Source organism: Mercenaria mercenaria, chromosome 16 (assembly GCF_021730395.1).
Source record: "Mercenaria mercenaria strain notata chromosome 16, MADL_Memer_1, whole genome shotgun sequence".
Taxonomy (NCBI): Eukaryota; Metazoa; Mollusca; class Bivalvia; order Venerida; family Veneridae; genus Mercenaria; species Mercenaria mercenaria.
In genome coordinates this window covers 17,531,465-17,552,197 of record NC_069376.1, presented here as the reverse complement: position 1 = coordinate 17,552,197, position 20,733 = coordinate 17,531,465, and the positions used below count along the sequence as shown (strand labels likewise).

Genomic DNA, 20,733 nt, shown 5'->3' with positions numbered 1-20,733 from the left:
TCCCTAACCTCATTCTCCATACAGTCTTCCCCACCACTCCAATCATGCATCCCCATCCCCTAAGCAATTTTTTTTTATATTTTTAATATTCCATCAATATAATCATGTGAAATGTTGTACCCTCACCCGGTCACCCCCGCTGCTCCCCCTTCCCCCCACCAAAAAAAAAACCCAAAAGCATTCATTTTCTGTTAAAATGATTTTGACTAATGGAATTATTTGCTTCTTAGTAACATCCTCAACTTTTTGCCGGATATATTTTTTGCCATTCCTCACCTCAAGCCCTTTCGGCGGGGGATACTAATTCATCGAATTTGCTTGTTAAGTTTTGTTTTAGTGGCAAAGATCAAGCACAACATACAGATCATGAACAAAGGTGTTGTTAGATCTGGAGCCGTCAGTATGCATAATTTCCTATTTTCTTTGTCTAGGATTGCTGAAAGCAACATTATAATTAATATATTTGTTTCTGTTCTTAAGCACTCAACAGGGTTACCATGGAAACGTACGCCTACATCTAAGTAGTGGTGTCAATGGATGACAGACGTCCAGATGTACAGTTATACAGCAGATGAAGCATATGAGCCGTGCCATGAGAAAACCAACATAGTGGGTTTGCGACCAGCATGGATCCAGACCAGCCTGCGCATCCACTGGTCTGGATTCATGCTGGTCGCAAACCCACTATGTTGGTTCTCCCATGGCACGGCTCAATTATAAGGTGAGTATGTTTACTTTTTCTTCCTTTTGGCAACATTATGTTATGTTTGTTTCTGTTTATACACATGCCTGTCTGTATCTTATACACACACAACAGGTTTAGCACGGAAAGACATGTCCACTTCAATGCATTGGTATAAATGGATGACCGACGTTCAGATGTACTAAGTTATACAGCAAATTTTGGAGCATAAAGGGTGTGTATATTTACTTTTCCTTTGATGCGTAATTTGTATAAAGGTAATACTAAAATTATATATGTTTGTTTCTGTTCTTACACATGCATTTTTCTATGTATACACTTAACAGGGTTACCATGGAAACGTACCTCTTAAACTAAACAATGGTATGTATATTTTCGCTTCGTTATACTGTATGTTTAGTGTTTGCTGTTTTGTCAGGGATTTGTTTACAGTGGCTACTTGGTTGTTTCTGTGGTGGTGTTTGTTGTGGTGTTTGGTGTGTTTGTTGTGGTGTTTGTTGTGGTGTTTTCGTGTTTATGGAGGTGTCTGTGGTGGTTTCAGTGTGGTCTTCTCGGTTTTGTTCTTGTTGGTTGTATTGTTTGGTTGAAAACGGGTATTTGGTGCGTTTTATTTGTTGTATTTGGTTCTTTGTCATGGTGTTTTTCTTTCTGCCATTAACAATGTATTATTACTCGCTTTGTATACCGTAGAAAACTATTAGAATAAGTTAAATATTATATTGTGTTATATTAACTTTACTTGTCCAGCAAATTTTATATACCCAGGAACACGTATCAAGATATATGCAGACGAATAGGCACCATGTACAGACGACAACTTGGACTGGGAAGCGTGCGCCATTGTTTTATTTCTGCTTTTTATTCCTTTAGTTTTGCATTTTGTTGCGTTTTTATATTATACTATTTAGTATGCATCTCTTTGCAGAATTTTTAAGTTGAATACAAGCAGGTGTAAAGATGTCGCACTGTAGATGACACAACGGTCCAGTGGATGGTGAAGATAGCGCGGCTGATGTTGACTGTACAGACACGCGTTAAGATGTCATGCTGTAGCTGTGACAATGGTTTAGTGGACGACGCAGCTTGGTTCTTCTTCTCGGACGCACTGAGGTATATAATTTGTCTGTACAATTGGTGTTTTCTGTTGCTAGCTTTAGTTAACTTTAGTAGTGTAGTTTTCAGCCAAATTACACACATTCATTTTTATTTCAATATATTTTCTATAAACTTGATATTTTCTGGTTATTATGTAGATCTACATTGTTTTAATTTACATAGTTTTAATTCATTTTTGTAAATTCTAAATCCGATTAATGTTAATTGTATAATGATTGTCTACCAGTATTCAGTCAGCAGAGCATTAAGAAAGCAAAGGTCACTTTTCCACTTGGAGTAATTCACAGTAGCATGGGAATGCGGACATACATCCTGGTTTTGGTGAAAGAAATGCTCGAACTATCCGACGAGAAGCAATTTCTTGGATTATACACGTAAGGCCTTATTATATCTACCATGCATTTTGGATACCAATCAGTTTAGGGAATGACAGAATTCAATGTGCTTACACTACATTAACTGGTTGATGTATAAATTCGAAGATTTTCATGATTAGTGTAATTTTATGTCAACACAACTTTATCTGACTCACTGTAGTGATGTGGTCTAAATAAGGCAAAGGTTTGCGACAATATTAGCTTGAGACGGGGTTTGAATCCGTGATTACCGCTATTGTGAATTTCAGACACGGTTTTACAAATTGTAACATATTTATACGAACTTTAAATTTTATTCAGTAAAGAGTAAACATGGTACATTGTATAAGTGTCTTTTCATTTTTTAAGAAAGTTGAAAAATGCCCAGCTCGATGTAAATAAGTATTGGTGAGAAACCCAAGAAAAAAACAATGTGCTTATTTATTGTATCAATAGGAAGAAAATGTTATTTGATGGAAAAATAGTGGCAGTAGAACTACCTTGCTGGTACCCTAACGAAGCCGGTCACCAGATGTGCATTGAAACCCTATCGAACCCTTGCGTTAACATGGTAATCAGCCGTTATCAACAAGGTAAGCTGCTAAATTACTCAAGAATTATAATTTATGCGGCGCGAGTTGTAGTTGTATAAATTTGTGACAGATACACTTTTTGTTGCCGACATGACCATGCGATTGTTGGAGGGCTAATCTATACTGGTTTGAAACCCAGGGTTAGAGAACCGAGTTCTGTCGATTTATTTGAAACAACATAAATGTGACAAGCACACCGAAAGCTACTGTTGGTATAGACAACTGGTTTTGTGAAAAGCACTTTATTTGATATTTGATTTTTCCTGAGCATGTCGAGAGATTGAGAAAGGAACGTAATATTGAGTGGTATTTATTTTAGTTTACAAACTAATAATTTCGGTATTTGCAGTTAAGAATAATATCCACGTGATGTAAGAAGATTCGTAGCATGACAATTAGTGTTGCTTCTAGCAGACGACACATGTTCTTTATATTAGACGACTCGAGTAGCGAAAGACTTCAGGCTAGAGTAGCCTTTAATAAGATATATATTGAAACTTATTTGTCAACGGTATATACACTGATATCAGATTGTTTAACGTACAAATCAAAGGCGATTTAAATTGATAAGACGTTTGTTGTGGAAATAAAAACAACAACTGAAGAGCGTGCTCTGTTTGTGCACTTTTTGGCAATTTATGAACTGCTTCTTGAGGTTATTAGTGTCATATACTGTCATTTCATATAGTGCAATAAACAGTTGTAAATGTAAGATATTAATTTTCATCACATTTTGATAGGCAAGATAGTGGCTGCATGGTTAAAGTGGAATTCAAGCCTTGGTGGACCTTTCTTCTGTAAATGTCCCGTCTTGTTGATGGTAGACAGCTGTTCAACACCTCGTACACAACAGAGAAACCCCCTCGGACGAAGACTTCGTTCAGGTAAAGAGAAATATTAGATCATATGACTGTATGCTCTGTTAGAGCTGCACTGTCAACAGCTGTTTAAAAATAGTTTCAAAAACATGGCATTGTGGCAAACAATTCTTCTAGCAAATACACATTGTATATGTTTGCCACATAAATTCGTGAACTACATGTGCTTACGTGTTTATCATTTCTGAGCATTTGACCTGTTGTCTGGAGTCGCCGATTCAAATCTTTATGAGAGAGAAAATCGATTTCGGTCTCATATTCTGATGAGATGCGAGTACTGGTTAGGATCAGTTTTATCAACGGCGTCACATACATATATGTTTAAACTTTCCGTCCGTCATTCTGTCCGTCCGTTCGTCCGTCAGTAAGTCTGTCGGTCATATTTCTTGTATGCTCAACTCCTTCTACAGTTTCTTTTCAATAAAATGAATCTTTGTGTACATCATCAACGTGAAGTGGACTTGTACATTTTATCGGGAGTTTTACGTCCGATTCTTTTGAAGAAATTGCCATTTTCGGACTTTGAAACATTACAGCTATATAAGAACATAGTGTAGTCATTTTTCTTATAGTTTGCACAGTTCAAATGAAATAAAGATAAAGTGGATATGTGTATATTATCAGAATTTTGATGAATGAATTTTTTTCTGGAATAATGGCTCTTTTTACGGACTTGGAAAATACCAAAACTACAGCATAACATTCCGTACTCAACTCATCAAATTCAAGTGGAATTTTTAGTAAACATCATCAACTTCAAGTACACAAGCGCATTTTTTCAGGACTTGCCCAACTCGTCATTTTCAACAATCAGTTTCAGAATTGAAATTATAGATATTTTAAGTGTCCAAAATGACTGAAATTTACAAGGTAAAACATCCTATCAAAATCGTTTTTTACGATCAATTCAAAACAAATCAAGATATTTTGAAACTTTAGAACGTTAACAGTATCGCCCTCAATGGCATACAGCCGTATAACATGTATATATTATATTATTACATACTCGTTTCTATTCCCCGTTAAGTTTCACTGGTACCGGAAACGTCAATATTTTTCCATATACTGACGCCTGTATTTTATATCGGGTGCGAGACGTTATGTTGCACTATTTTTCTCTATTTAGTTCAGTATTGCCAGTCCTACTCAGGCTATTGAACATATTTATGATATTAACATAATATTTATACGTGTAGATGCGTATGTAATAAAAAGGTTATTATCTTTGCATCGGGAAATATGCACTCGTTCTTCAGCGGAAGAATATGGCGCTCCTAAAGTCGCGCAATATTTCCGCAGAAGAACTCGTGTATATTTCCCGATACAAAACTAATAACATATAATTATATGTAAAGAGAAAATAAGGAAAGCGTTGTTACAGAAAGGCTAAAACAATAAAGATAAAATGCACAAAGTTAGACATCAAGAGTAATAAATCTAGAAGGCCTTTCCAAAAGAAAGCATTTCAATTTGTATAAACAAGTTATATAACCATAAATTTCTTGATAATTGTCCAAGTCATTATGTTTAAATATTGACCACAAACCTACAGCAAACCTTGAAGAAAAATAATTCAATGACCTCGAGCTACTCTGCACATTTTCATTGATTTTCGTGGAATTACTGGCTATTGTAGCGCCAGGCCAATAAAGGATGATTTATTTCAGATCTTAAAGCAAGAAGACAGTGTTTGTTATTATTGAAAGACATAGGATAAGAAGCAATGACAGAAAACAAATATCACCATACCGCCTTGTCTTTAATATTTCCAACAGCTGACAGTCCGATGTAAGCCAGGTAATTCCTTTCAGAATTTTTGGTTGATATTTGACTCTGTCTGTAAGCAGTTATGCCTCTAATATGTAGTGGAGAGACATATTGTTTTAGTGCTGTCCGTCTGTACGTCCGTCCGTCTGTCACAAAGTTTTTCCATGCAACTCTTTCGACACCACTGAATGGATTTACACCAAATTTCGCAAGAGCGATCATTGCGTGGCCTAATTGTGTATATCACCGGCAGGATTTGGTTCGATGATTTCTTTTGGAACTATGGCCCTTGATTAGCCAATTGTTTTGATGTTTTAGTCACTTCTCTTTTAAGCTCACCTGAGCAAAAGGCTCCTGTTGAGCTTTTGTGACCGATCAATGTCCGTCGTCAGTCGTGCGTCGTCCGTCCGTCAACATTTTCTAAAAAATCTTCTTGAAAACCACTGGGCAGAATTAAACTAAACTTCACAGGAATGGTCCTTGGGTGGCCCCCTTTCAAAATTGTTCAAAGAATTGAATTCCATGGAGAACTCTGGCTGCCATGGCAACCGAAAGGAAAAACTTTAAAAAATCTTCTTATCCAAACCGCAAGCCATAGAGCCTTGATATTTGGCATGTGACATCATCTAATGGTCCTCTAATATTAAAGATTGTTCAAAATGTGCCCCTGGGGTATAAAGAGGCCCCGCCCCGGGGTTCACAAGTTTTACCTAGACTTGTATAGGAAAAAACTTTAAAAATCTTCTAGTCTAAAGCCACAAGACCTAGGCCTTTGATATTTGGTATGTAGCATTGTCTTGTGGTGTTCTATCAAATTGTTCAAATAATGTCCCTGGGGATGAAGAGAGACCCTGCCCCGGGGCGTCTCATGTTTTACATAGACAATTATTGGAAAAAAACGTTACCAATCTTACTGCCTGAAACTGCATGGCATAGGCTTTTGATATTTGGTATGTTGCCTTTCTTAGTGTTCCTCTACCAAAATTGTTCAAATTATGCTCCTGGGATGAAAAGAGGCCCAGCCCTAGGGTTCCCAAATTTAACATAGACATATCTATAGGGGAAATAATCTTCTTGTCTGAAAGTTCAAAGCCTAGGCCTTTGATATTGTGTATGTAGCATTGCTTAGTGGATCTCATACATGATTGTTCAAACTATGTCCCTGGGGTGAAAAGAGGCCCCGCCTTAGGTGTCACTTGTTATACGAGTTATATACAAATAAATATTTTTAAAAAAATATCAAATCATATTTCCTAGAGTGCTAAATCATAATTTCCTGATGACCCAAAGTGATTAGGGGTTACTTGACTGTGACCTTGACCTACTGACCTGCTTTCTTGTTCTTTAAGATACAGCCTTGAAATTTGGATGACATGTACAGTTTTTCACACGTCTTAAAACTGACTCTCAGTGACCATGAAGTGACATACTGACCTACTTTCTAATATTTTAGCATCAGTTTGCCATTTTTAAACATGTGGCTCATATTACTCAGGTGAGCGATTCAGGGTCATCATGACCCTATTGTTTCTTTTGGCGGATTTCCACCAAACCGTACAAGAGAATTAAATACCAATTATGCATACTTTGGACATGTTCTGGTTTAGTGATTTCAGAGGAGTTATGGCCCTTTCTATGTCACATTTTATGATATTTCGGCAATTTTTCTTACACCATTGGGCAGATTTCCACCATACCTAAAATGAGTTATCAGTGCAAAGCATAGTTATACGTATCGTGATTTTCAGCAGAGTTATGATCCTTGATTTGTCATATTTTACAGTGTTTACACTTCTTGCTGTATATAATTAGGCTGATTTTCATCCAAACATAGCGAGAAATTAGTGTGAAGCGTAGTTGTACATATTATCGTCATGTTGTGGTTAAATGATTTTCAGTGGAGTCATGACCCTTGATTTGTCAAACCCTATGATCAGCGCTATACTTTTTCTATACCACTGGTTGGAATTCCACCAAACTTCGCATGATTTACCACTGCCAAGCTAAGTTGTGCTTATGGTTCATCGCATTTCCCTGGAAATATGGCCTTATGTTGTGGCATTTTGCAATTTCTGCGTGGCAAATGGTGGGAGACATACGTTTTCGTGAAAAACAACGTCTAATTTATTTATTAATTTTATGCCATTTAATCTGCAACAGTTTTTAGCTCCACTATTCGAAGAATAGGGGGGCTATATTACTCGCCACGGCGTCGGCGTCCGCGTCGGCGTGACCCTTCTTGGTTAAAAGTTATCGGCAACCTTTGTTTTTCTGTCATGTCTTTGTAACAAAGTATGTGTAGGGGCTGAGCCCATTATATCCAAGGTCAAGGTCACCAGGCTGTTATGCTTAGGTTATTTTTAAGGTTAAAGTTTTTCGGCAACCTTTGTTTTTCTGTAATAACTTTGTTACTATTGCTTATATCTTACTGTAACTCCACATAAACATTGTCCAGTATACAAACAAAGTATGTGTAGGGGCTGAGCCCATTATACCCAAAGCCAATGTCACCAGGCTATTATACTTTGGTTATTTTTAAGGTTAAAGTTTTTCGGCAACCTTTGTTTTTTTGTAGTAACTTTGTTACTATTGCTTACATCTTACTGTAACTTCACATACACATTGTCCAGTATACATACAATGTATGTGTAGGGGATGAGCCCATTATACCCAAGGTCAAGGTCACCAAGGTCTTATACTTAGGTTATTTTTAAAGTTAAAGTTTTTTGGCAACCTTTGTTTTTCTGTCATATCTTTGTTACTTTTGCTTATATCATACTGTAACTTCACATACACATTGCCCAACATACAAACAAAGTATGTGCATGGCATGGGCTGGGCCCATTATACCCAAGGACAAGGTTACCAAGAAGTTATACTTTGAATTATTTTCTTGTTAAATGTTTTCGAGAGCTTCGTTTATAGACATATCTTTGGTACTTTAAAATATAATGACTTGAAATTAAAAATATTTGTTTATTATCATCTGCATGTGTAGCCACATACCCCATAACTCTAACTGTGTTTTTGACAGAATTATGCCCCTTTTGTACTTAAACTTTTTTGCAGTCTTCGCTTTCTGGATATAACTTTGCAATATAAGATAAAAAATTGAAACTTAAAATGTATCTTTATCATCGTCATCTGCATGTGTGGTAATAATCCCCATAACTCTGATTTGTATTTTTGACCGAATTATGCCCCTTTTACCTTTAATTTTATTACAAACTTTGGTACTATATAAGATAATGACTTGAAACTCAAAATATGTCTTTATCATCATCATCTGCATGTGTTGTAACACTCCTAATAACTCAGATTTGTGTATTTGATGGAATTATACCCCTTATATGCCTTCCTTTTGAAGTAGGTCTCTTATTCAGACACTGTCAAATCCCCGAATAGTGGAGCGCACTGTCTTGTGTTCTCGACCCCTTTTACAGTTTCCTTTCAATTCGAATGAAACGTTTTAGATTTGACAATAAAAGTACACCTGTACTATGTTTACCATCTCAAATCAAGATCAGTAAACATCAACACGAAGTAGACACACACACATTGTCAATAATTATTTTTTGAATTATGCCCCATTTTAGCTCACCTGAGCCAAATGCTCATGGTGAGCTATTGTGACCGCTCAATGTCCGGCGTCCGTCGTGCGTTGCACGTCCGTCAACATTTCCGACAAAAATCTTCTTCTTGAAAACCAATGGGCAGAATTACACAAAACGTCACAGGAATGATCCTTGGGTGGCCCCCCTTTCAAAATTGTTCAAAGAATCGAATTCCATGCAGAACTCTGGTTGCCGTGGCAACCGAAAGGAAAAACTTTAAAAATCTTCTTGTCCAAAACCACAGGGTCTAGGGCTTCGATAACTGGTATGTAGCATCATCTAGTGGTCCTCTACCAAAATTGTTCAAATTATCCCCCTAGGGTCAAATATGGTCCCGCCCCGGGGATCACATGGTTTATATTGACTTATATAGGGAAAACTTTGAAAATCTTCTTGTACAAAACCACATGGCCTAGGACTTTGCTATTTGTTATGAAGCATCATCTAGTGGTCCTGTATCAAGATTTTTCAAATTATTCCCTTAGAGTCAAATATGGCCCCGCTCCGGGGATCACATAGTTTATATAGAGTTATATTGGGAAAACTTTGAAAATCATCTTCTTGTACAAAACCACATGACGTAGGGTTTTAATATTTTGTATGTAGCATCATCTAGTGGTTCTCTACCAAGATTGTTCAAATTATTACCCTAGGGTCAAATATGGCCCGCCCCGGGGTCACAAGTTTTACATAGACTTATATAGGAAAAAAAGTTTTAAAATCTTCTTGTTTGAAACCACAACTCTTTGATATTTGGCTTGTAGCATTGTCTTATGGTCCTCAACCAAAATTGTTCAAATTGTACCCCTGGGGTAAAAAGAGGTCCTGCCCTGGGGTCCCAAGTTTTATATAGACTTATATCGGAAAAAGCTTTAAAAATCTTCTTGTCAGAAACCATAGGACCTAGACTTTTGATATTTGGTATGATGCATTGTCTAATAGTCCTCTACCAAAATTGTTGAAATTATGCCCCTGTGGTTAAAAGAGGCCTCGCCCTGGGGTCACTTAGTTATTATGTGAGTTATATAGGAAAATACTTTAAAAAATCATCTGACCCTATTTCCAAGACTATTTAATTATAATTACCTGATGACCCCAAGTAATATGATGCAACTTGATTGTGACCTTGACCTACTTTTTCTTTTCTTGTTTTTTTAAGATACAGCCTTGAAATATTGATGACTTACACAGTTTTGCAGACAAATCGTAAAAATGAATTTCATTGACCATGAATGTGACCTACTGACTTTTTAATATTTTATCACCAGTTTGACATTTGAAACATGTAGCTCATATTACTCAGGTGAGCGATCCAGGGCCATCATGACCCTCTGGTAGCTCATCTGATTTAAAAAAATGAGTTATTGTCATCACTTGATCTGTGTCGGCGTTTGCGTTGCCTGGTTAAGTTTTATATTTAGGTCAGCTTTTCTCATAAACTATCAAAGCTATTGCTTTAAAACTGGAAACACTTGTTCACCATCAAAAGTTGACACTGTACAGCAAGAAAAATAATTCCATTTTCCTTTTGCAATAATTATGGCTCTTTTGAGACTTCAGATTTCAGATTTCTTGGTTAAGGTTTGTGTTTGGGTCAGTTTTTCTCGTAAACTATTAAAGCTATTTCTTTAGATTTGGCAACACTTATTCACCATCAAAAGCTGGCTCTGTACAGCAAGAAACATAACTCAATCCTGCCTTTTGCAAGAATTATTGCCCCTTTTGCACTTAATAAATCATGGGTATGGCAATTTTTCTATTATACAGAGAAGAAAATCATGGGTATGGCAATATTTCTATTATACAGAGACAGAAAGTCAGATGAGCATCTGCACCCGCAGGGTGGTGCTCTTGTTTGGATTTAACAATAATCCAATAATACTTTGTTACGATTCAACTCTTCCTACACTTTCTATCCAGTTCAAATGAAAATTGGTGTACATTATTAACATGAATGCGCGTGTAGTCCGGATTTCACTGTAAAGCGTGCGTGCGCAAATTAGTCCTATTACATCCGATTATTAGCAATTTTAAGCTGGACACTATACAAAGTATAAGAAGAGCTATCCTGCTCGGCCCTGTGTCGGCGTCTTCCGCGTCCCCGCCTTGGTTAAAGTTTTTTTTTACACTTTCTCTTTTTAGCTCCCCAGAGCCAAAGGCTCAGGGTGAGCTATTAGGATCACTCACCGTCCGTCGTCCGGTGTCCATCGTCCGTCCGTAAACTTTTACTTTAAATGACATCTCCTCATAAACCGCTAGGCCAATTTCATCCAAATTTCGCAGGAATGTGCCTTGGGTAAAGCTCTACAATTCTGTTTTTCAAAATTATTCAAAGAATTGAATTCCATGCAAAACTCTGGTTGCCATGGCAACCGAAACGAAAATCTTTCAAGATCATCTTCTCAAAACCAGAAGGCCTAGAGCTTAGATATATGTGAAGCATTGGCTAATGGACTTCTACCAAGTTTATTCAAATCATGACCCCGGGGTCAAAATTGACCCCGCCTCAGGGGTCACTTGATTTTACATAGGAAAAGCTTTAAACAAATCTTCCTCTCAAAAACCGGAAGCCATAGAGCTTAGATATTTAACATGTAGCATTGGCTAATAGACCTCTACTAAAGTTGTTCAAATCATGACCCCGGGGTCAAAATTAATCCCGCTCCAGGGGTCACTTGATTTACATAGATTTCTATAGGAAAATCTTTAAAAAAAATCTAAAATTAAACCAGAAGGCCTAGAGCATAGATATTTCACATGTAGCATTGCCTAGTGAACTTCTACAAATTTGTTCGAATCATGACCCCCGGGGTCAAATTCACCCCGCCCTATGGGGTAACTTGATTATACGTAGACAAATCTTCAAAATTTTCTAAAAATAAACCAGATGGCCTAGAGCTTAGATATTTGACATGTAGCATTGCCTAGTGGATCTACAAAATTTGTTCAAATCTTGATCCAGACCTAGGAATTACTTGATTGTACATAAGGAAAACTTTATAAATTTGCTAAAAAAAACCAGAAGGCCTAGATCTTAGATATTTGATATGTAACATTGCCTAGTAGACTTCTACAAACTTTGTTCAAATCATGACCCCAGGGGTAAAATTGATTGTACATCGGAAAATCTTCCAAAACATTTCTAAAATCATCAGTTTGACATTTGAAACATGTAGCTCATATTTCTCAGGTGAGCGATCCAGGATCATCATGACCCTCTTGTTTCAATTTATCTCTGTAATTACTTGATGAATTTGATTCAAACTTGAAATAGTTATTCCTCATCATCACCCACATCATCTGACCTAAGGGTCATAACTCTGGCACCAATATTTCATGATTTATCTCCTCTTTTCACTTAGATTTTAAAGTAAAAGTTTTAATGCACTTTCACTTTATCTCTGTTATTACTGAATGAATTTTATTCAAACTTAAATAGTTGTTCAACAACATCACTCACATCATATGACACAAGGTGCATAACTCTGGCACAAATTTTTCATGAATTACTCCCTCTTTTTACTTGGAATTTCAGGTTAAAGTTTTGATGCACTTTCACCCAATCTGTATTATTACTAAATGGATTTGATTCAAACTTAAAATTGTTGCTCAACGTCATCACCAACACCATATGACACAAGATGCATAACTCTGACGCCAATTTTTCATTAATTATTCCCCCTTTTACTTTGTCCATTGAGATATTACTTTGATATTTTGCATACTTGTTTACCATCATGACCCCAATCTGTAAAAAGGAGGAGGCAACTCTTTCACGCATTTTGACTTAATTATGGTCCCTTTTTGACTTAGAATATGCTTATTGTAATGTTAAAGTTTGCGTACCACCCTAAATATTTTCAAAGTCCATTGAGATATTGCTTTCATATTTTTTGCATACTTGTTTACCATTATGACCCCAGTCTGTAACAAAGGAGGAGGCAACTCTATCAAGCATTTTGACTGAATTATATCGCCTTTTCGACTTAGAATATGCTTATTGGAATGTAAAAGTTTGCGTACCACCCCCAATAATTTCAAAGTCCATTGAAATATTGCTTTCATATTTTGCATACTTATTTAACATCATGGCCCCAGTCTGTAAAAAGGAGGAAGCAACTCTATCAAGCATTGTGACTAAATTATGGCCCCTTTTTGACTTCTTGGTTAAGTTTTGTGGTTAGGTCGGCTTTTCCCCTGAACTGTCAGAGCTATTGCTTTAAAACTTGCAACACTTGTTAACCAAAAAAAGCTGACTATATACAGCAAGAAACATAACTCCATCCTGCTTTTTGTAAGAATTATAGCTCCTTTTTGACTCAGAAAGTCAGATTTCTTGGTTAAGTTTTGTGTTTAAGTCAGCTTTTCTCCTAAACTATCAAAGATATTGCTTTAAAACTTGCAACACTTGTTCACCATTAAAAGCTGACTTTATACAGCAAGAAACATAACTCCATCCTGCTTTTTGCAAGACTAATAGCCCCTTTTGGACTTAGAAAATATCAGATTTCTTGGTTTTGAATTTAGGTCAACTTTCTCCTTAACGGTCAAGGCTTTTGCTTTAAAACTTGGAGCAGTTATCTGCTTTTAAAAGCTGACTCTGCACAGCAAGTACCATAACTCTACATTGCTTTTTGCAAGGATTATGGCCACTTTAGAACCTTTTTGAAAATCATGGGTAGGACAATATTTCTATTTTACAGCATTAGTCCTCCACCTCTGATAATTCATGTGGGGAAGTTGGCAGTTACTTGCGGAGAACAGGTTTGTACTGGTACAGAATCCAGGAACACTGGTTAGGTTAACTGCCTGCCGTTACATGACTGAAATACTGTTGAAAAACGGCGTTAAACCCAAACAAATCTATTATACAGGGACAAAAGATATCAGATGAGCGTCTGCATCCGCCAGGCAGTGCTCTTGTTAATCCTAGTAGGCCTGGAAACTCTTACTTGCCTTTTATCAAAATTGTGACCATTTTTGTAAATCAATTGTAAATCAAAAGTTGGAAGTGTTTGGTTAAGGTTCACATTTTTAGCTCGACTATTCGAATAATAGTCTAGCTATTCTACTCACCCTGGCGTCGGCGTCGGCGTCGGCGTCACACCTTGGTTACGTTTTTGCATGCAAGTACATACAGCAATCATTTCAAGGCATATAGCTTTGAAACTTTTTTTTCTTTTTCTAGGTCAATTACCAACCTCACTGGGTCAATTCCCATAACTCTGACTTGTATTTTGAGCAAATTATGCCCCCTTTTGGACTCTCCAAAAGTAATGCAGATATTGAATTGAAACTTCACTTGTGTCTTCGGGGTTATAAAACTAGTTGATAGCAGCAAGTCACATAACTCTGATATTCATTTTGGCCAAGTTATGCCCCTTTATGGACTTAGAAAATTCTGGTCAATGTTTTGCTTGCAAGAACATACAGCTAGTACTCAAAGGCATATAGATTTGAAACTTATTATTTCCTTTTTTAGGTCAATTACCAACCTCACTGGGTCCAGTCCCATAACTCTGACATATATTTTGAGCAAATTATATCCCCTTTTGAACTTAGAAAATTCTGGTTAAAGTTTTACATGCAAGTTACTATCTCCAAAACTAATGCAGGTATTGAATTGAAACTTCACATGTGTCTTCGGGGTTATAAAACTAGTTGATAACACCAAGTCTCATAACTCTGACCTTCATTTTGGCCAAATTATGCCCCCTTTTGGACTTAAAACTCTTTTGATATTTAACCTTTTTGGATAATATTTTCCTGCTTCTGTGACAATATTTAGGTCAATCACCAACCTCACTGGGTCAAGTCCCATAACTCTGACATGTACTTTGGGCAAATTATGCCCCATTTAGGACTTAGAAAATTCTGGTTAAAGTTTTACATGCAAGTTACTATCTCCAAAACTAATAAAGTTATTGAATTGAAACTTCACATGTGCCTTTGGGATTATAAAACTAGTTGATAGCAGCAATTCCAATAACTCTGATATGCGTTTTGGTCAAATTATGTCCCCTCTTGAACTCTTTTGATATTTAACCTTTTTGGATAATATTTTCCTGCTTCTGGGACAATATTTCGAATAGTCGAGCTTGACTGTCTTACGGACAGCTCTTGTTATTTTTATAAGAGCTATAGCTTTCTTTGAAACCTTGTACAGTTTTTTTAGTCTCACGTTTCTTTTGTCAAAATTATAGGTCTAATGTACTAGGAAGACTGGGATTTCGTGGTTAAAGTTTTAAAATCCACCTTTCTTGAATTCTGCAAAAGCTATAGCTTGAAAATATGTTCAATTTTTAATTTTTAATTTGACATTACATTTTGAAGTATTTCGTATATTGATTATTTGTTTTCATTTTCAGATTCACATGTAAGAAATATCTGCAGAAGGAAGAACCAATGATGGTAGATCCACGACAGTCCCGGCACAAGCACACATGGCATCACCACAGCCCCGACACAAGCCTTGTTAAACAGATTAGATATAAACTGACATGTATATTATTATACCCTCATGTACAGAGTACATGGGATATATTGGAGTCACAAATGTCAGAAGGCCCATTCTTCCGTTCGCCTATCTGTCCATCATCTCCGCTGGGAAGATTAAAAAACTGGCTTCTTTTATTAGCCTCAACAGGAATGTTCGTTGTGCACAACCCAAATCACTAGGCACAAAGTCAGTATTACTTTTGGAGGACAAAGTTCAAATAACTTTAATTTAGTGTCCGCTCCATATATGTCTAAACGAATATTTAGGTCAAGCATTCGTTATTGTACTCGCCCTGCCTGCAGGGTCACTGTCACCGTTGCATTCAGGTTAAAAGTTTATATGATTCTCAAAGTCACTATATTTTCTTAACAACTGCCTATATTAGCATCAAACTTCACATAAGGGTTGATTGTGGTAAAACGGAGACATTTATTTGTTAGGGGTAAACCATCCAAAAGGTCAAAATTACTGGGGTCATATTTTGTAATTGTGCTGGTTAAATCTTAGATTGTTTCTTATATCTTCTTATACACCCGCTCCTACTCCCTACCATAACCCACCCCATAAAAAGGAAAAGAGTCTTTTTGTTTCATCATTCACGCTTACTTATATCCTATAACAATAAATATTGGTCAGCATTCCCGAATAGTCACGCGGGCTTTTTTACAACAGTTCTTGATATAAAATTAGAATAGTAAATATATGTTAGCACTCACAACCTAGTTCATTGGGTCAGTGGTCAAGTTCAGACTTAAAAGACCTCATCATATTGTCTAATCTAATAAAGTAAGCACTAACTGTCAATTCCATTTAGCCGAAATACGAAAAGCACAACACATGCCACTAGGTTAAAGGTCAGTGTGACATATAAGAGATCAAAGGTCAAATAGGTTTGTGTCTGCTACATATCTTGTAACCCCATTTTCCTTACACCCATAAAACTAGCAATAAATATCAAGAAGACCTGTATAGAACCAAGATTATTAAGTCCAAGGTGGTCAAGGTTTCACTTGAATGTCAAAATGATGACAACATTGACTTACCCTGCATCAAAGCAGCGTCTGGGGGTAACAATAGCTCTAGTTTATCATTGTTAGCGGACTAAATTTGAATTGTATCAACCATTTGACAAATATTTCCTAAATTTTAAGATAAATATTTTAAACAAAAATCTGGAAATTGTTTTTTAACATTGATACAGTCAGACTATTTTCAGACACAGCGAATATTTATGTCTCCCCCAGGAGACATATTGTTTTTGCCCTGTCCGTCCGTCCGTCTGTCCGTCCGTCCGTCCGTACGTCACACTTCATTTCCGAGCAATAACTGGAGAACCATTTGACCTAGAACCTTCAAACTTCATAGGGTTGTAGGGCTGCTGTAGTAGACGACCCCTATTGTTTTTGGGGTCACTCCGTCAAAGGTCAAGGTCACAGGGGCCTGAACATTGAAAACCATTTCCGATCAATAACAAGAGAATCACTTGACCCAGAATGTTGAAACTTCATAGGATGATTGGTCATGAAGAGTAGATGACCCCTATTGATTTTGGGGTCACTCCGTCAAAGGTCAAGGTCACAGGGGCCTGAACATTGAAAACAATTTCCGATCAATAACTAGAGGACCACTTGACCCAGAATGTTGAAACTTCATAGGATGATTGGTCATGAAGAGTAAATGACCCCTATTGATTTTGGGGTCACTCCGTCAAAGGTCAAGGTCACAGGGGCCTGAACATTGAAAACCATTTCCGATCAATAACTAGAGAACCACTTGACCCAGAATGTTGAAACTTCATAAGATGATTGGCCATGAAGAGTAGATGACCCCTATTGATTTTGGGGTCACTCCATTAAAGGTCAAGGTCACAGGGGCCTGAACATTGAAAACAATTTCCGGCCAGTAACTTGAGAACCACTTGACCCAGAATGTTGAAACTTAATAGGATGATTGCTCATGCAGAGTAGATGACCCCTAACTATTTGGGGTCACTCTATGAAAGGTCAAGGTCAAAGGGGCCTGAACATTGAAAACCATTTCCGGTCAGTAACTTGAGAACCACTTGACCCAGAATGATGAAACTTCATAGGATGATTGGTCATGCAGAGTAGATGACCTCTAACGATTTTAGGGTGACTCTGTTAAAGGTCAATGCCACAGGGGCCTGAACATGGAAAACCATTTCCAGTCAATAACTTGAGAACCTCTCGACCCAGAATGTTGAAACTTCATAGGATGATTGTTCATGCATAGTAAATGACCCCTGTTGTTTTTGGGGTCACTCCGTTAAAGGTCAAGGTCACAGAGGCCTGAACATTGATAACCAGCTCCGATCAATAACTTGAGAACCACTTGACCCAGAATGTTGAAACTTCATAAGATGATTGAACATGCAGAGTAGATGACCCCTATTGATTTTGGGGTCAGTCTATTAAAGGTCAAGGTCACAGTGGCCTGTTCATGTAAAATCATTTTTTGGAAATAACTTGAGAACCACTTGACCTACAATGTTGAAACTTAATAGGATGATTGGACATGCAGAGTAGATGACCCCTATTTATTTTGAGGTCACTTGATCAAAGGTCAAGGTCACAGGAGCCTGAACAGTGACTTGAGAACCACTAGGCCAAGAGTGTTGAAATTTAGCGGGATGACTGGACATGCCAAGTAGATGATCCCTATTGCAGCCAACCATCAGTGTCTCTTTGACTTTCGCTCCTGACCCCTATTGACTTCTTGCCTATAGGACTTTGCATTGGGGGAGACATGCGCTTTTTTAAAAAAAGCATTTTCTAGTTTAGCTTGGTTTGTTGTCAGTCATGATTTTATGCAAGGTATTTTTCTAAATGATATTTTTGTTGCAAATAGCACATTTGACATTAATGTTACTTTATTAAATCAGGGACAGCTAATTTTTGTAAGAATAAAAATACATGATTTGGTTAACTATTTCAAAAAGTGTCAAATTTTTTTGCTCTTTTGAACAGTTGCGTTTTAACTTCTCAGGGATAGTTTCAAATATGAATATGTGTATAAAAAGCTACTTTTCGCAAATTGTATAGTTTATAGAGGGGGCTGAATTCCAAACTCTCATATATTTTAAAAAATATAGAGGACAATTTTTTTATTTCAGTGTAAGCTCGAAATAGAAACATTCTAGTGTTCACACGTGAAAACTTTTAAAAAATAATCACACGAATTTTATTCTAATGCATTTAATCATTATTTTTGTTTTATATTTTCTGCCAACGTAACGCCATACGCAATGTGCAACGTTACTCTACATTTAATGGCAATATATATGTTGGAAAAAAGTGACATAGTGACATTTTAATTTACATGTAGTTATGTTTTAGTTAAAACGATATCCGATTCTAGGTTATTCATATTCTTGCGTTAAATTGTGGTTACAAACAAGTGAAAATTATATTTGGATTTCCCACCTTTAAACAATGGCTTTATCAGGGTATAATGCACCGTTGTTTTCTTGAAACCTTCTCAAAATATGATATATAATTACATATGTTAGTAACTGCAGAATGTACTCTTAAGACTGTAATTCTTTTATTCAAACTCCATTCTAGTCCTTTGTCTGGGTCATCTACATGTTGCTTTTAAAAGTCATTTGGCCTCATTTTTGTACACTGAATTTTACACAGTTTGGCATAACTTTTAACCAACACTTAACTCTGAGCACTAACCTTAACCATTTTGGGCTGAAGTGACTTTTAAAGCAACTTTTATGGGAACAAGACTAGCATATCTATATAAATGATGGATAAAAAAAATGTTGGCAAACTTTCAGGTTTTTAGCCTACGCTTTTAATGGAGCGTTAGATTATAACATGATAAATTCATTGTTTTAAACGGAGAGAAATCCAAATATGATGTCCACTAGAACGAAACTACACTTTAACGCGGAAGGATATGAATTGTAAGGACGTGAAATATGCTTAAAAGCAACAAAGCTGTATAGTAATACTTTCAATAAACTAAAATACACGAGAAAATAATTGAAATATAAAAGATTCTTATACAACTCTTAGACCTATTGAACTTATTTTCCAACATAAGCATTGTGACGTAATGAAATGTAGCGTAACGTTACCCTTGGCGCATGTCTTTGCATGGCTGAATAAGAAAAGATAATATGAAAAATAATTAGTTTAACTCGGCAAGACATTTAAGTTAAGAATTAGATATGAATGTTTCAACATGGGTTATTTTCACTTGGGAACACTAGATTTAAGTTCACTCGGTGCTGAAATAAACGAATGTCTTCTATACCTTTACAATTGCAAATGGGTAAAACTTAAGATGACAGAAATAACTAAAACAATCCCTTACTATTTTGAAATGACAGTCAAAGTTTCATTTTTGGTGCAAATATTGTTATACTGATTTATTATTGATATACATTTTGTACCTTGTATTGTAGTAACGTAGATACTTCGAAATATAATTCCAAGCTTACCATTTTTTCTCAAGGAGTTGAATTCAATGAAATTTTGTACATATCGTTTCAAAATATAAAATAATAGTATTTTTAGAAGTATTTTTATTGTTTTAACACTGTAGTTATACTTTTTAAATGTTATTTGCGATTATTTTTTATATTTTATTTCTCTTTGAAAAATGAATAAAATTCCATACGATTGTGTTGATTGTTTTAGTTTAAGAAATAAAAGGTCATACAATTGCATTAGTTATTGATGTTTCGGAAATCAAAAATGACTTTCCTTTAGTATCTCCTTTAGTACTTACCGTCACACCGTACGCAAAATGCAGGTGTGTTCAGTTGGTCATACTTTATCCAGAAAATATCCTTATTGATATGCCTTTTGTCGACCACCAATGGTATTTCACCTTGACGCCATTTGAAAAATAAACTGAGGTTATTTCATCATGTACTTTCTCCTTCAATATATCCCCCTTAACACCATTTGCAAAATAAGTGGTCACTTATTGACTTTTTCTCCATCCCCTTGCCCCTTCCCCTCTGACGCCATTTGAAATACGGAGGGGAAGTCACTCTAACACACCTTTTCCCACATCGTTATTGCCCCTTCCCCTTTGACGCCATTTGCAATATGAAGGGGAGGTCACTCTTACACACTCCTTTCCCAATCTAGTAATTGTCCCTTCCCCCATTGACGCCATTTGCAATACGAAGGGGAGGTCACACACTTCTTTCCCCATCCAGTTAT

General features: G+C 36.4%; 1 long non-coding RNA gene across 1 annotated transcript; it reads left to right on the top strand.

Moving 5' to 3' along the window:
• The first annotated feature begins 736 nt into the window (after positions 1–736).
• Positions 737–20,418, top strand: LOC123523412 (uncharacterized). Its single transcript, XR_008367763.1, has 6 exons — positions 737–1,813; positions 2,046–2,193; positions 2,632–2,768; positions 3,509–3,652; positions 5,314–5,443; positions 15,396–20,418. It is a non-coding gene; the product is annotated as an uncharacterized LOC123523412 (long non-coding RNA).
• The last annotated feature ends 315 nt before the right edge of the window (positions 20,419–20,733 follow it).